This window comes from Telmatherina bonti, assembly GCF_933228915.1.
Source record: "Telmatherina bonti genome assembly, chromosome: 15".
Classification (NCBI taxonomy): Eukaryota; Metazoa; Chordata; class Actinopteri; order Atheriniformes; family Telmatherinidae; genus Telmatherina; species Telmatherina bonti.
The window spans coordinates 34,543,978-34,558,508 of NC_136613.1; positions in this window are offsets into that span (position 1 = coordinate 34,543,978).

Sequence of the window (14,531 nt, forward strand, 5' to 3'; positions counted from 1 at the left end):
CAGTCAGAATACAAATCAGCTGGAATCCAAGTCAGTCAGAATACAAATCAGCTGGAATCCAAGTCAGTCAGAATACAAATCAGCTGGAATCCAAGTCAGATGGAATCCAAATCAGCTGGAATCCAAGTCAGTCAGAATACAAATCAGCTGGAATCCAAATCAGTCAGAATACAAATCAGCTGGAATCCAAGTCAGTCAGAATACAAATCAGCTGGAATCCAAGTCAGTCAGAATACAAATCAGCTGGAATCCAAGTCAGATGGAATCCAAATCAGCTGGAATCCAAGTCAGTCAGAATACAAATCAGCTGGAATCCAAATCAGTCAGAATACAAATCAGCTGGAATCCAAGTCAGTCAGAATACAAATCAGCTGGAATCCAAGTCAGTCAGAATACAAATCAGCTGGAATCCAAGTCAGTCAGAATAGAAATCAGCTGGAATCCAAGTCAGTCAGAATCCAAGTCAGCTGGAATCCAAGTCAGATGGAATCCAAATCAGCTGGAATCCAAGTCAGTCAGAATACAAATCAGCTGGAATCCTAGTCAGTCAGAATACAAATCAGCTGGAATCCAAGTCAGTCAGAATACAAATCAGCTGGAATCCAAGTCAGTCAGAATACAAATCAGCTGGAATCCTAGTCAGTCAGAATCCAAGTCAGCTGGAATCCAAGTCAGATGGAATCCAAGTCAGCTGGAATCCAAGTCAGTCAGAATACAAATCAGCTGGAATCCAAGTCAGTCAGAATCCAAATCAGCTGGAATCCTAGTCAGTCAGAATACAAATCAGCTGGAATCCTAGTCAGTCAGAATACAAATCAGCTGGAATCCAAGTCAGATGGAATCCAAATCAGCTGGAATCCAAGTCAGTCAGAATCCAAATCAGCTGGAATCCAAGTCAGTCAGAATACAAATCAGCTGGAATCCAAGTCAGCTGGAATCCAAGTCAGATGGAATCCAAATCAGCTGGAATCCAAGTCAGTCAGAATCCAAATCAGCTGGAATCCTAGTCAGTCAGAATACAAATCAGCTGGAATCCAAATCAGTCAGAATACAAATCAGCTGGAATCCAAGTCAGTCAGAATACAAATCAGCTGGAATCCAAGTCAGTCAGAATACAAATCAGCTGGAATCCAAATCAGTCAGAATACAAATCAGCTGGAATCCAAGTCAGATGGAATCCAAATCAGCTGGATTCCAAATCAGATGGAATCAAAATCAGCTGGAATCCAAATCAGCCAGAATCCAAATCAGGATGGCAGTTTGGCACAGAGAGAGTGACACGAGTCCTTTAATACTGAAGCTGATGATGACAGAGTGCTGACACTCTCCAGAGATGCTGGAGGAAGAGAGAAACATGGAACCATCCCAACAGGAACAAAACATGAACTGAAAGCCTAACAGAGTTATGATGTTCTGGTCAGTATTCATTCTCTCATATTAGATTCAAATTAGCTTCATGTCTGACATCCTCCATAAAGTTATTAGGCTGTGTTTCGTTGTTGCTTTTTTTCCTTGTTGACTTTCTCCTCAGTTCCACTGAAATAGCAGCAGTGCAGCTGCACACTGGGCCATGGCAACACGAGTCAACAGGACTGGTTCCTGCAGCTGTGTTTCTGAGACATCCCGGAAGCATGAAACCATGTCGATATTTAACAAAGTGGATCGTTCAGGCAGGAAATCCATTGATAAAAACCAAAGTGGATCTGCTGGATTTCACCAGTAAAAAACGACACGTCGACTTTTACTCTGAAACATCTGAATCATTTCTACATTACAGGCGGCACTGCCACTCAGCTGTTAGACGAGAGATGGTTTCACTTCATACAGGACACTGTGGAAAGCATGCATTTATTATTATTTCATTTATTGTTTTGACACAACACATCCCTGAAATAAAGAGCAGGACAGAGCTGCTCCACGCCGCTTCCCCGCAGCATGTAAGATGGAGACGATTGTCCATGCCTTCATCTGGTCTAGAATTATTATTTTTTCTTTATTAATTATTGATTGTAATTCTGTTTTCACATGCTTTCTTCAAAAAAATCACTTGATCATCTTCAGATTGTCCAGAACGCCGCTGCAAGCTGCAACAAAATCCTCCAAAATCACTCATGTTACTCTGATACTAATCCAGCTGCACTGGCTTCCTGTTTATTACATGGTGAACTTTAAGTATCCAGTTTTACCAGATGGATCCTTACATGACTACAGCAGAAACCTTATTCCCAGCAAGTCCTTTAGATCCAATATGATTGATCTGATATGACAGGTTTTTTATGTTCTCTTCATTGTTTTGTGTTTCACTGTGCGAAACAGTGGGACTTTTATTTTGAAAGGTGATTTTATGAATGAATATTTACTTACTTACATACACAAAGATGCTGCTCAAAAGTAAAAGCCTCAGTGGAAATGTGGTTTCATGTTGTCGGCTGACAAATGGAATAAATGTTAGAGGAAAACAATCAATTAGCTTAAACCCGTTTACACAAGTGACTGCCATGTTTATGGTTAGGGAGAGGAATTCCTTCTGATTGGCCAAGCTGACGTTTCCTCTTTAAGGTGACGATTAAAGACAGACAAAAAAAAAATTAGCTTGTAGTTCACTGAGACCAACGTGGAAATCTGACGAGGTGAAATTAGACGCCACATCGGCCCTAATTTTAGAGAAAACGTGCTCAAAGCCGTAATTCTACAATGAGGTATTTCCTGTGCTCCAAGTGAAAATGAACCTGAGTGAAAATAAAAAAAACAGGCTGAAAATTTGCCTTTGTGAAATGGAAGGTTTGCTCTCCAGCCTCCTGCCAGATGTTAGCCAGCTGCCTCTGATCAGAGGTGCTGCATATCACAGCTCCTCTGCAAGTGGAAGGAAAGCGCAGTAATCAGGCTGTTGTTCTCTGAAATGCCATGATCAGCCTTTAAACTCCTGACCTGCCGGTTCTTACAGGGTGGGGGGGAAGAAGTGAGTTTAGAGTTCACAGCTGAGGACATGTCTGGTGTGAAATCCATTCTGAAGGTTGGAGCAAATCAGAGGAAAACGAAGGAGTTGCAGAAAGTCTGCTGACACTTCAGGCTTGGAGGACAGGCTTCAGGTCAGCTGAACAAATAAAGATAAAACATGGACGTGCTAAACAGCTCTGAATTTAACAAAGTAAACCAAACTCTGGACTCAGTAGATGCTTTTAAAAAAACGCTTAAAAACACATTTGTTCTGGCAAGTTTAGACTCGGTGGTGCCGTTTCGGATTTACACTGTTGTGTTTTTCCATACGTTGTTTGTTTCTATTGTTGTGAAACACTTTGTGAACTTGTGTCTGTGATAAGCTCTTATCTTATCTTATCTTATTTAAAGCTTCATTTTGTTAGCAAACATATTTCACAGTGTGAGTGGATACTATCACACAAGTAAAGATGAAGATTTGTTAAACTCTTGTTTTATTATCAGTTTAAAGAACTGAAAGCAGCTGCTTGGAGTCCAATGCAGCATCACAGTTTATAAATCAAATCAAACTTTATTTCTAAAGCACTTTTCATGCCAGAAGCAACATGAAGTGCTTTACATGATAAAACCAAGTCATGCTGATTAACAATAATGGAAAACATTCACACACAGAGACTGTTTTTAGACTGTTTTCAAATGCTACATTATCAGTCTCATGCAGTGACACACACACACACACACACACACACACACACACATTCCCCCTGATAACATGACTCCTTGACTCTCTATAACTGAATGGAGGGACAAAAAATACATAAATGAAAAAAAACTCTCGGAGAGCGCAAACCTCCACTAAGCACAATGCTAAAGATTTCTTTAAAAAACTCCTTGATTCAAACGGTGATCCAGATTACCACCTAAATTAAATTAGTTCTTCTTTTTTCACATTTCCAACAAGTCCTGAAAATTTCATGAAAATCCATGAAAAACTTTTTTAATTATCTTGAACACAAACAGACAGTGATAGAAAACTGGACTTTAAATGGTACACCTTCAAACATTTGGCAGACTATTTAGCAATTTGTGAAAAAAAAACAACAACAAAAAAAAGCCAGATGGGCTGTTTTGTATCCATCTGATAGGAAACTATTAATCATATACTGAAAAAGAAAATAAAGAATTATATTAAATCTTAACAAGGCATCAATTTTTTTAAATTAGTCTTTTTATTTATTTTAAAACTACAGTGTCATCATGTCATGAAACTTTAAAGGATTAACAGTGTTTGACTAAATATTTTCTATATGAAGAAAACATTCAGTTTAATAACAAAAACAACATAAACACCTTTTCTGACCCTTTTAAAGAAATAAAAAACTGTCTTCTTATTTTCCATCGTCCCACTGAGGTGACACGAAGAAGAGACAACTAGCATGGCAGTGGCATGAAAAACCGAAAATCTTTCAGTGATGACGAAACTGGAGGACAAGTCAGACTGCACCCCCGTTCTGTCGGCATTACTTTTACCTAGAGACACATGCAGTTTGTAACGTCTGCAGAGGTAGTCTGTGATGTGAATCGGCCATTGGTATGTTGTGAAGTAATAATTCTCCTGCAAATAATTATATTGTGCTGAACTCAGAGATCCTGTAATGTCGCTCCGGTTTGGCCAGAAATGGATGGGATCTGATATATGATTTGTTTCCTGGATGCATTTTATGTCTGTTTTTTGTGAAAGAAAGAGGCTTCATTGTTTTGACAGCTTTCTGGGTCGCAGACCAGCATGACCCTATTGGCCATAACGTACGGAGGCAGAGAGACAAGGCTGACATGCAGGACCGTGGAGGACGAGGAGTGGATCGCTTCAGGCTCTGCAGTGTCTGGTGAGAACATATTCACTTTGTACCACCAACCTGCATCACATCCAGATTTCTCTGAAGTTTGGTTAATTCTCAGACTTTGGTTATCCCCTGTGAATGCACCACAGAAAACACGATGGGGGGGTAATTTATTCGCAGACGGGTCCCTCCCGTCAGAGTGGAGCCTAACAGAGAGGTTGTGGCCGAAGAGAAAAAGTGGAAGTAAAACAGGAGATCACTGCAAAAACTGAAATCTAAGTAAGATTAAAAATCTTAAATTGAGTACACATATGCTTATTTTTTTTAAAGGTAAAATAATTCTTAGTTTTTCTGCCAGAGAATTCCTCTTGTTTTACGAGTATTTTTTACTTGTTTTGGGAAGTCTTTGGGAAGCCAAATTTTCTTGTTCTGTTGGAAGATAATTTATCTTATTTTAGCAGCATGTACCTCATTTTTGTATATTTTTCTTGTTTTTTTAAGGCTGAGTTTTTGCAGTGAAGAAGAAATGCTGTTGTCAGTCCGTCTGACAGACAGGAAACATGTCGTCTCAGACTGCTTTCTATGGGGAGGGGTCAAACAGTGATTCTGTTAAAGACCTGTGAAATCCACGCGAATCGTCCCACAGTGTTGCTTCCTGATGGGAACACGATGCCGACCTCAAACACAAGCAGCATCCTCCTGCATGGAGGGCCTGTAAATCAGCTGAGAGGTTCTGTGTTTCTGAACGGATTGTGACTTTAAACCTTCTCCTCCCACGTTTTTACACACTTTTCCTTCATATTTTCATTTTCTGATCTTTTTCCTTGCCATGCTCTCCTCCTTGTCTATGTCGTGGCTGGAGATCAGATATTTTACTGCCAACTCTTCAGCCAAAGGCATGCCTCTGTGCTGTCACTCTGCCCAGGCTGCATCGGGGACTGTGGGTTTGTACGGGCATGCAGGGTCCAGAGAGAAGCTGGAGGCCTGGCCGGAGGGCACGCAGCAGAATAGAAAGAGGAAAGGTGAAAATGGAGGTAGACGTGGGGGGTTGGAACTGAAACATGGTTTTGGCATGGTGGAGTGGAGAGCTGCCAAGACGCAGATGAAGCCATCTCCACCCGTTCCCACCATCAACCACAACCGTAAATCTCTTCTTCTGAGCATTCCTTTGTCGGTGCTGGCATGGAGGCCACCAAAATCCTTTTACTGATTAGATTGTGGATGGGGGAGGGGTTGGGGTGGTGTGAAAAAAATAAAAATAAAAAGGATCAGATCTGCAATTATCAAGCGGAACAAATTCCCCTGGGAGAAAAAAGAGAGGAGTTGTGATGGGAAGGTGTGTGTGTGTGTGTGTGCGTGCGTGAGGCAGGCTGTTTTAGCAGGTTGGTCCACGCCACGCTTTGGTTCCGTCTGAAATATCTCCACAACTTCTGCCGATGAATCGTCTCTGATCCTGCCGGCCCGGAGGCCGACGTTGACCTGCATGTGAAACAATCAGAAGATAATTAACTTTATTAGTTTATTTTGGTCCACATACAAACAACCGATGCTCCAAAAGGTTTGGATGATGCCATGTTTAGTTTCAGTGTTCAATGCAGCGCCTCAGAAAGCAAATATCAGCCTTCCAACATACAGTTTCAGCCATGTTTTATGCAAAAAAAAATGGTCCTAATTCTTTCCAGAAACATCGGTCTGAAATCTATTTACAGCTTGCAGATTGTTTAAAGCTCATGGATCAAAATAAAATTCTTCCTTCCTACTATTCCTGAGAAAAATCTTTTACTTTAAATGCTCCAACGTATGTGACTGATTTCTTGTTGTGTCAGTGAGCCTGAAGATGTTGGAGCTGTAACACCATAACACCAAAAAAAACTTAAAAACAATTTTTTGTTAAATGACAAAAAATCCTTGTTAATTTCCAGGTGATTTACCAGCCAGAATGGGACACATATCCGACTCTGAGCCACCAAGTGCAGACATGAGGCCTCCATCAGGAATATAAACCCATTCATACGTCACGTTTCCACCTCAAACCTTAAACAGTCGAGACTTTTCTCTCAGAAGAACCTTTTTCCAGGTTCATAGTCGTCCACTGAAGACCACAGAAGAAGCTACATATGTCGTGGAGCGGTGGTGGAGATGTGGACCCAAACGCAGGATGTAGAGGCAGCAGAATGCTGAGAATGGTATTTTAATATGCTGAGGAACAACTGGGAAGAAACTCAAACAATGAACTGGCAAGAGACAACTGTGATACAAATACACAGCAAACGCAACAAGACAGGTGGAATGGATACGCTCAGTGAAGCCAGGTGAACCAGTGAACAGGAAACAAGGCTAGATGGAAAACAACGAGACTACAATGACGAGATAATTCAGATTATTTCCATGTAGGTGTTAAAAACATCATCTCTCCTGGTTGTATCAGGACTGCAGGTCTGTACAGACATAACCTGCTGGTCACACATACTTCTGATAGCTTAGAATGTCTTAAAATGTAACTGCTGGGAAATAAACAGGAATTTATTTTTATTTACCTTTTAGATGTCATGATGTCTGCACCCTCCTTTTCTACTGTCAGAGTTCCCCAGCTCTCTGTCCAGCTGACTGCCGTCCAACCTCTGGAAGTACCACGGTGGGACTGTCTCTACCAGGGCCACTCGGAGTAAAATAACCTTTAAACGTCGTTCAGCTCTTAGTTCCTGCTGGAAACAGCGCGCCAGCCAGAGGCAGCCTCTGGGCCATCTCAGTCCTCTAATAAATCACTGTGTGGAAGCAACGCTGAAAAGGACCCTGTGGTGAAAATGCAGCTGCCCATCAAACCAAATGAGAGTGAGAATGAGAGGGCTCTGTTCTGGCAAGCAGCACGTATGACACACATATCCAAAAACCTTTGCTGCAAGGAATGGGATCATTTTAGGGCTGGAGACGCTGGCAGCGCAGGAAGGCATCACCCAGCACAACGGCATGGAAACATGGTAAAAAACTTCTTACATGGAAAAATGATCACAGGAAAGTGTCCACATCTGGTTGAGAAGTCTGTCCATGGTCCATTCCCATGTGCTCCGTAGCAGAGTTACAGAGTCGACCCTGAACCTATCACCAGAGGAACAGGAATGCCACAAGTCTGAACCCAGACAGAGAACCCATTAGTGTTGGAACATGTGGCAAGCTGAGGCTCCAGCCACTGAGCCCCTCCTTATGAGACAACAGCGCTAACCACTAAACCACCGTGTGATGGGTCCATCTGATTTTACAATGACTCCGTTTACGTAGAGGTTTTAATTCCTCTTTCATTCCAAATAAAAAGTTAAACCACTTTAAACTGGTGAAAATGACCATGTAAACACCTAGTTCAGAATGGAAAAGTCAGTTCGTAGTAAGCAGCTGGTTTATTCAGATTTAATATTAATTCCTCTGTCATGTGAACCTTCATTCTGCTCTAAGTTAATTCCCATCATTCTGCCCATGCTCAGTAATCAGTCGTCTATCTTCCTCCTCAGCTGCTGAAAAACAGTGCAGTGGTATGTTCATGTCGAGCTGCAGCTTCCATCTTATCACCAAAATAACAGCAAACTTGGTATTTATTATGTAGTTTTCCATGTTACGTTCAAAAAGACGAGAAGCAGGAAATGAACTTTGGTTATTTCTGGTAAACTTATGTACATCACTTCTGCCCCCTGTTCAATCAGAACCCTTCCCAACACGCCGATCTGAAGAGGAATAGGGTAACGATGTGTTTCCATGTGAACCTTCATTCAGAATTATTATTTTCATGTTAAACTTGTAGTAAAAAAAACGGTTAAATCTGAATTATTCATTCCAAATTAATAAAAAAAAAACATCATGTAACTGTACCCAATTGCTTCAAGGCTTTCTCTGCAATTCACTTCTCACAAAATAAACACACACACACATATCTATCTATCTATCTATCTATCTATCTATCTATCTATCTATCTATCTATCTAGCTATCTATCTATATATATATATATATATATATATATATATATATATATATATATATATATATATATGTCTATATATATATATATATATATATATATATATATATATATATATATATATATATATATATATATATATATATATATATAGCGGTAAGCGGAGGTCACATTATCCATACCTGTTTAACAAAGTGCCGTCTGCTCGTCTTGTCTTGGAGGAAATGACAGCAGAGGTCCAGATGAGTTCGATGTCTGTGAATCTGCATCTGCTCCTTCACAGAACGGTCCACCTGAATGTGCACGGCGCCATATGGGAGCCCTCTATGAAGCCATGAGCATAAAACCATACAATTAATTCTTAACAACACTAGAGAATCTGCTGCAAGACAGCTCTGATGAAAATGATGTGAATGAGGTCTGGGAGCCCGGTTAGGAGGACCCAGGCCTTTGGGCAGGCGAACATACGCATGGATCCAACATACTGATTCCCACAGTGCTCAGCAGTGCATGCAGGAAGCATCTGCATGACTGCCCTAAATTTGCCTGACATGAGCCTGAAATTGACTCTAATGTAGAGCTCCCCGGAGACACTGAGCAGAACACCGGCAAAAAATAAATACATTTAAAAAAGGAGAGAAAGAAAGGCACTTTGGGATGCATAATTTAACCCAGATAAAGATGGGAACAGAATGTTAACCGCAGACAAGTGTCTGTTTACTTGCAGCGAAGCTCATTTATCACAATGGCAGCGCAGATAGAGTACTGGGCATGTTGTAGTACGTACTGGTGGATGTGTGTTTGTGAACATTCAACCCACTAAATCAGCAGGAAAGTAGAGGCGCCTTAGAGAACAGCTGAGGTGTTATGTTCATCACTATTTTGAAGGTTATTTTTGGCCCCAGTCTGCTGTAGAAACTCTAGTAGGAGCAAATTTAATAACATTACTTTACATAATCTGTGTTGGCTCTAAAACTTTCAACCAATACTACATCACAACCAAGACACCTCATATATCTAGTTTCTGCTGTGTACAGCATATAGAAGTCTTTAAAACTCTTTACAGTGTGTGTGTGAGAGCTGTTTTACACTGGTAGGGCTTACTGCTACTTCTATTACCGTTTTACTGTTAGACTGTCTGCACAGATGTGTGACATAAAGGTATGTGAGTCGGAGAGTTTAACTGGATAAAAACTGAAAATGCAGCTGATCACGTAAAATGTTGCCGTGTTTGTTTTCAGACGGGGGACTGGGAACTAAAGATAGTAGCCTGTTTAGTAGCCTATTTACAGTACTTAGGTTTTACAAACGCAGTGGTTGCCGTGACGTCTTTTCATGTCTTTTTTGCTTTTGCAGTTTCTGTACATAGAAAGCTGATTAGGCCGGGCGCGCATCCAAACGCCGACAAAATACGCCCCTGAGCATGCATGCAGCATGCACTTAACATGTTGTGAATGTGCTCCGAGTAAATAAGTTAGGAACCAGAAAACGCCCATGTTCTGCAGTCCCAACAGATGAGTGATGCAAAACGGGAAAAGGTCATTCTCACCTCCTCCTGGTTAAGTAAAGAAGGTGAAAGAGGTGAGAAAGGTACATGGTTTAAGTGTGTAATATCAAAAATGTTTGTTATCCCAACACTGTTTCAAGTTTGTCACCATCATTATATTATTATATTGTTTTACTGACTGTTATACTGACTATTTCAGCCATCTGTTCAAAAGCATGAATTCTTATTTGTTTTGTCTATATAAAGCTTGCAGATAATCTCTTGTGTTATTCATAGAGCACAGGTGTCAAACTCCAGTCCTCAAAGGCCAGTATCCTGCAGGTTTTTGATGTCTCCATGCTCTAACACACCTGACAGAAATTCCTAAAAAGGTTGACAAGAAGCTGCTGGGTTCATTTGATTTGAATCAGCTGTGTTGGTAGAAGGAAACAACATAAACTTGCCGGATACTGACCCTCGAGGACTGGAGTTTGACACCTCTGTCCTAGAGCAAACTCCTCTGAACCCGGTCAGATTCAGTCGCCGCTAACGATGCAGCAGTTTCTTCAGTCAGTCTCTTTGCTGAGATCTCTCCAACCTGTAAAAGTTAGTCTAACGTTAAGTTTTGGCTTATGTCTTGCTTTGTCCCTTCCTCTCTTCCTGCCATAATGTTCTAATACAGTTTTTCAACCACTGTGCCGTGAGAGATCGTCAGGTGTGGCCTGAGAAATGATCAAATTTCACCTAATAGGTCTGAAAAGCAGCAAAGTGTTCATCCAAAAAGGCCCAGTTGAAAGATAAAAAAAAAAAAAATCCTTTTTCTTTTCTTTATCTTCTTTATATTCAAGATGATAAAAATAAAATAAAAGATGATGTTAACTTACAGATGTGATGCTGTAAACTGTCATGACGAACATTTGTTTGCAGAATGGAAAAGAGTGAATGGTTAAACAAAAAAGAAACAAGATGACTTTATATCAATAATATGGCCTTAAAAAAAACATTTAGGTTTGTGGTGTGCCTTGTGATTTCTCAGTAAAAATGTGCCTTGGCTCAAAAGAGGTTGAAAAACACAGTTCTAATAGAATAGAATAGAATTTAAGGGAAAATTACCATGGACATAGTAACTGCCTGTAGACACAATAAATACAAAAATATACATTGAATACCAACACTGTAACACACACTACACATCTGATAAATGATATAATGGTTACTCGTAACCAAAAGAAAACACCCCGTCATTCCAAACTACCAATCATACACAGCTCAAGAGTTATTTAATATTTGATAGAGGAAGGTACAAACGGTTGTTCAAACTGGTTCGTTTTGCACTTTGGGATCATGTACCTTCTGCCAGAGAGTTCATGTGTATGATGAATCTGATAATACCCTCTGTGCCTCCATAAGTACAGACTGCTCATAGCTGGACAGAAGAGAGAATTTTTCAGTCATACAGGACCTGGCGCTGTAGATTTGGACTGTATGGAGAGATTGCCAAACCACGCCATCGTCCCATTCCTGATGATGCTCTCCATGACTGCCTGGTAAAATAAAGACATTACATTCTGGCTGACACCAAACACCCTCAGCCTGCACAGGAAACACAGCCTTTGCTGTAAATGAGAACAAACAACAACATGATCACTGCAACAGAAAAGGTATTCCAGGTGAATACCAGCGTATCTATAGGATGTGACCTGTCTGACCTGATCCCCATGTGTGGACACTGGAGTGTGATCCCACAGACCATGGGTCCAACACCTCCGGAGTTTTTGTTGTGCTGATGATGAAATAAGTGTCATTACACCAGTGTTTCTCTATTCCTGTCCTCTGGACCCCCCTGCCCTGCATGCTTTATACACTTTAACACATCTAAATGAAATAAAGGTTCATTAACAGGCTGCTAAGAACTCAATAAGGAAGTTAAAAAATCTGACTTGGGTGCTTTGGAGGAGGATCGTGTCTAAAACATGCAGGGCAGGGGGGTCTGAGGATTGGAACTGAGAAACACTGCACTACACCAATGGACAAATCTGTTTACTTCTGTCAAGTAGTGGGTCGGAGTTCTGATGAAGCGAGCTGAGAATGGCCGTGTCGTCAGGATATTTAAAAGATCAGGTTGCTATGGAAACTATCTTATGTTCCTTTCATGAAGAGAAACGTTAACACTGTTTTGAAAATGCACCATCGCTGCCATGTTAAAAACAGCCATGGTGTCCAGTTGCTAGCTCAACTATGAGGCAAAATGTCACCTGGAAGTAAAAGTAGTAAAGTCTGGTTTCTCAGCCTCAGCATGCTGCAGGACAACCACAGTAGATAATACATTTTAGTGTGGCATCGAAGCAAGTCAGAAACAGCAAGTTTTAAAGTCAGAAAGTTCCATCTAGCACAACTTTAGAGCTTCTGGAATAAACCACCTTAACAAGGAGAGGGTACGTTGTAGGGAAATTAAATGACTTATTGAACAATCTATAGCGATATGCATATGTAAATATGTATTATTCATGTTCCAAAAGCACTTAGTTGCTCCCAGTCAAGTGTCCCAGTTGGTGTCTCTGGATTGTAAATGAAAGTGTGCTGATCATGTTAGGAAACGGATGCCAGTTTCATGAAGTTTGTTGTGTTATCGACAGAAGAAAGTTGGTTTTGCATCTACAGCGTCTCCTACGGGACAGGGCAGACCATTTCTGGAGATTTCTTCCATGTCTGCACTGACATGTTTCATACATTCTTCAGGCTGTGGTGGAGATTGCAGCCAGCTTTGCAGCTTCTGCTGGGCCAGCAGAACCAGAAGCAGATAATGGGCAAAACTAAACAAACTAATATCTCTACAGTTACTTTGTAAACTGGGTGAACTACCAACCTTCCAGTTGACAACCACTCTTTCCCTGGAACAGCAGCCACCTCTGCATTGTTAGTTCATCTGCAGTCTGTCGTTGGCTCTTTCTGTCTGCCCTTCATTTATTTAAGATTTTTTTCACTTTGTTTCTTTTTTTCTTTTCTATTCATATTATTATAGAAGGTTAAACGGAGCCTCGTGATAATAGAGGTCAAGGATGCCGTTATGCCATTAATATGACATACTTCCTGTCCTGAAACTGGGTTTCTGCTCTGGAGGCAATGACCATTGACATTGAAAGAAAGTAGCTTTGCACCATTAGAGGAGATGTGACTCCGTTTGCAGCGAGATTAAATTAATCTGCTGTTATTGACTGCTTTAATACATTCAGCGGGCAACGTCCTTCAGTCCAATTTAATCATAACTAATCAGGAAAAAAGTTGGTCTAACGTCAGTTTTATGTGCCATTACTTTATCTAATCTGGGTGTGATGTGGCTGTTTGACAAAAAGGGTTTCAGTACTTCACCATCTTCATTAAAAGTTGCTTCTGAGGACACATCTACTCAGTTCAGTGGATAATAATGTATATGATGGGTAAAATGGATAACATATGTGCAGTTCCAGTGCATGTGTTCCCAGTAGGAGTACCATCATATGCTTTCATAGTTTACTGCTCTGACCCTCCATCTGTCTCCCCATGGGGTGCAGAGCACAGCTACAGTGTCTCTGACAGTCACCATAAATCCCTGAAAACAGTTTGATGCAAAGACAAAACTCTGCATGGAGATGTAATGTGTGGCTACTTCATGTCTGTTTTTAAGTGTGAACATCTGGCAGAGTCAGTTAATCTGTGGCGGGATTGAGTTATTTCTGTCAGCGGCAGCTGGGTCAGAGTTGAGGTCAGATAACAGCTGGACACTGCAGAGGATTTCAGGATGGACCAAGGCTGTGAGTGGAGGTGGGCTGTAAAATGACAGCAAAAGCAGAATTTAGTCATTTTAGCAATAATGACAAAATACAATGATGAAAAAAGATGGGATGATGTATTTACACCATATGCATAAGCAAATACATCCACCTGTGTAACATTTACACATTTATTGTGTGGATTGATGCTCTTAAACAACATCAGTTGCTTAAAAGGTTACATTTATAACTGCAGGTCCAGTATGTAAATATGGACACATGATATCCATTGATAGTCCAAAATCTCAGCTCATGAAAACCATTCCTATCACCACCAAACACCAGTTAATACAACAAACAAAAAAATAGCTAAACACAAATGATCGCGCCACTTGTTCACACCATGACACCTACACCAAACAACGGTCTAGATCTACTCAGATGTGTGTGAGGAGTAATCTGCATGTGTGATCTAGAATTCTGCATGTTTTGGACTGAACCACGGTTTGCAGGTGATCTACCAAGAGTGATGTGTAAATGGGCGGCAGGTGC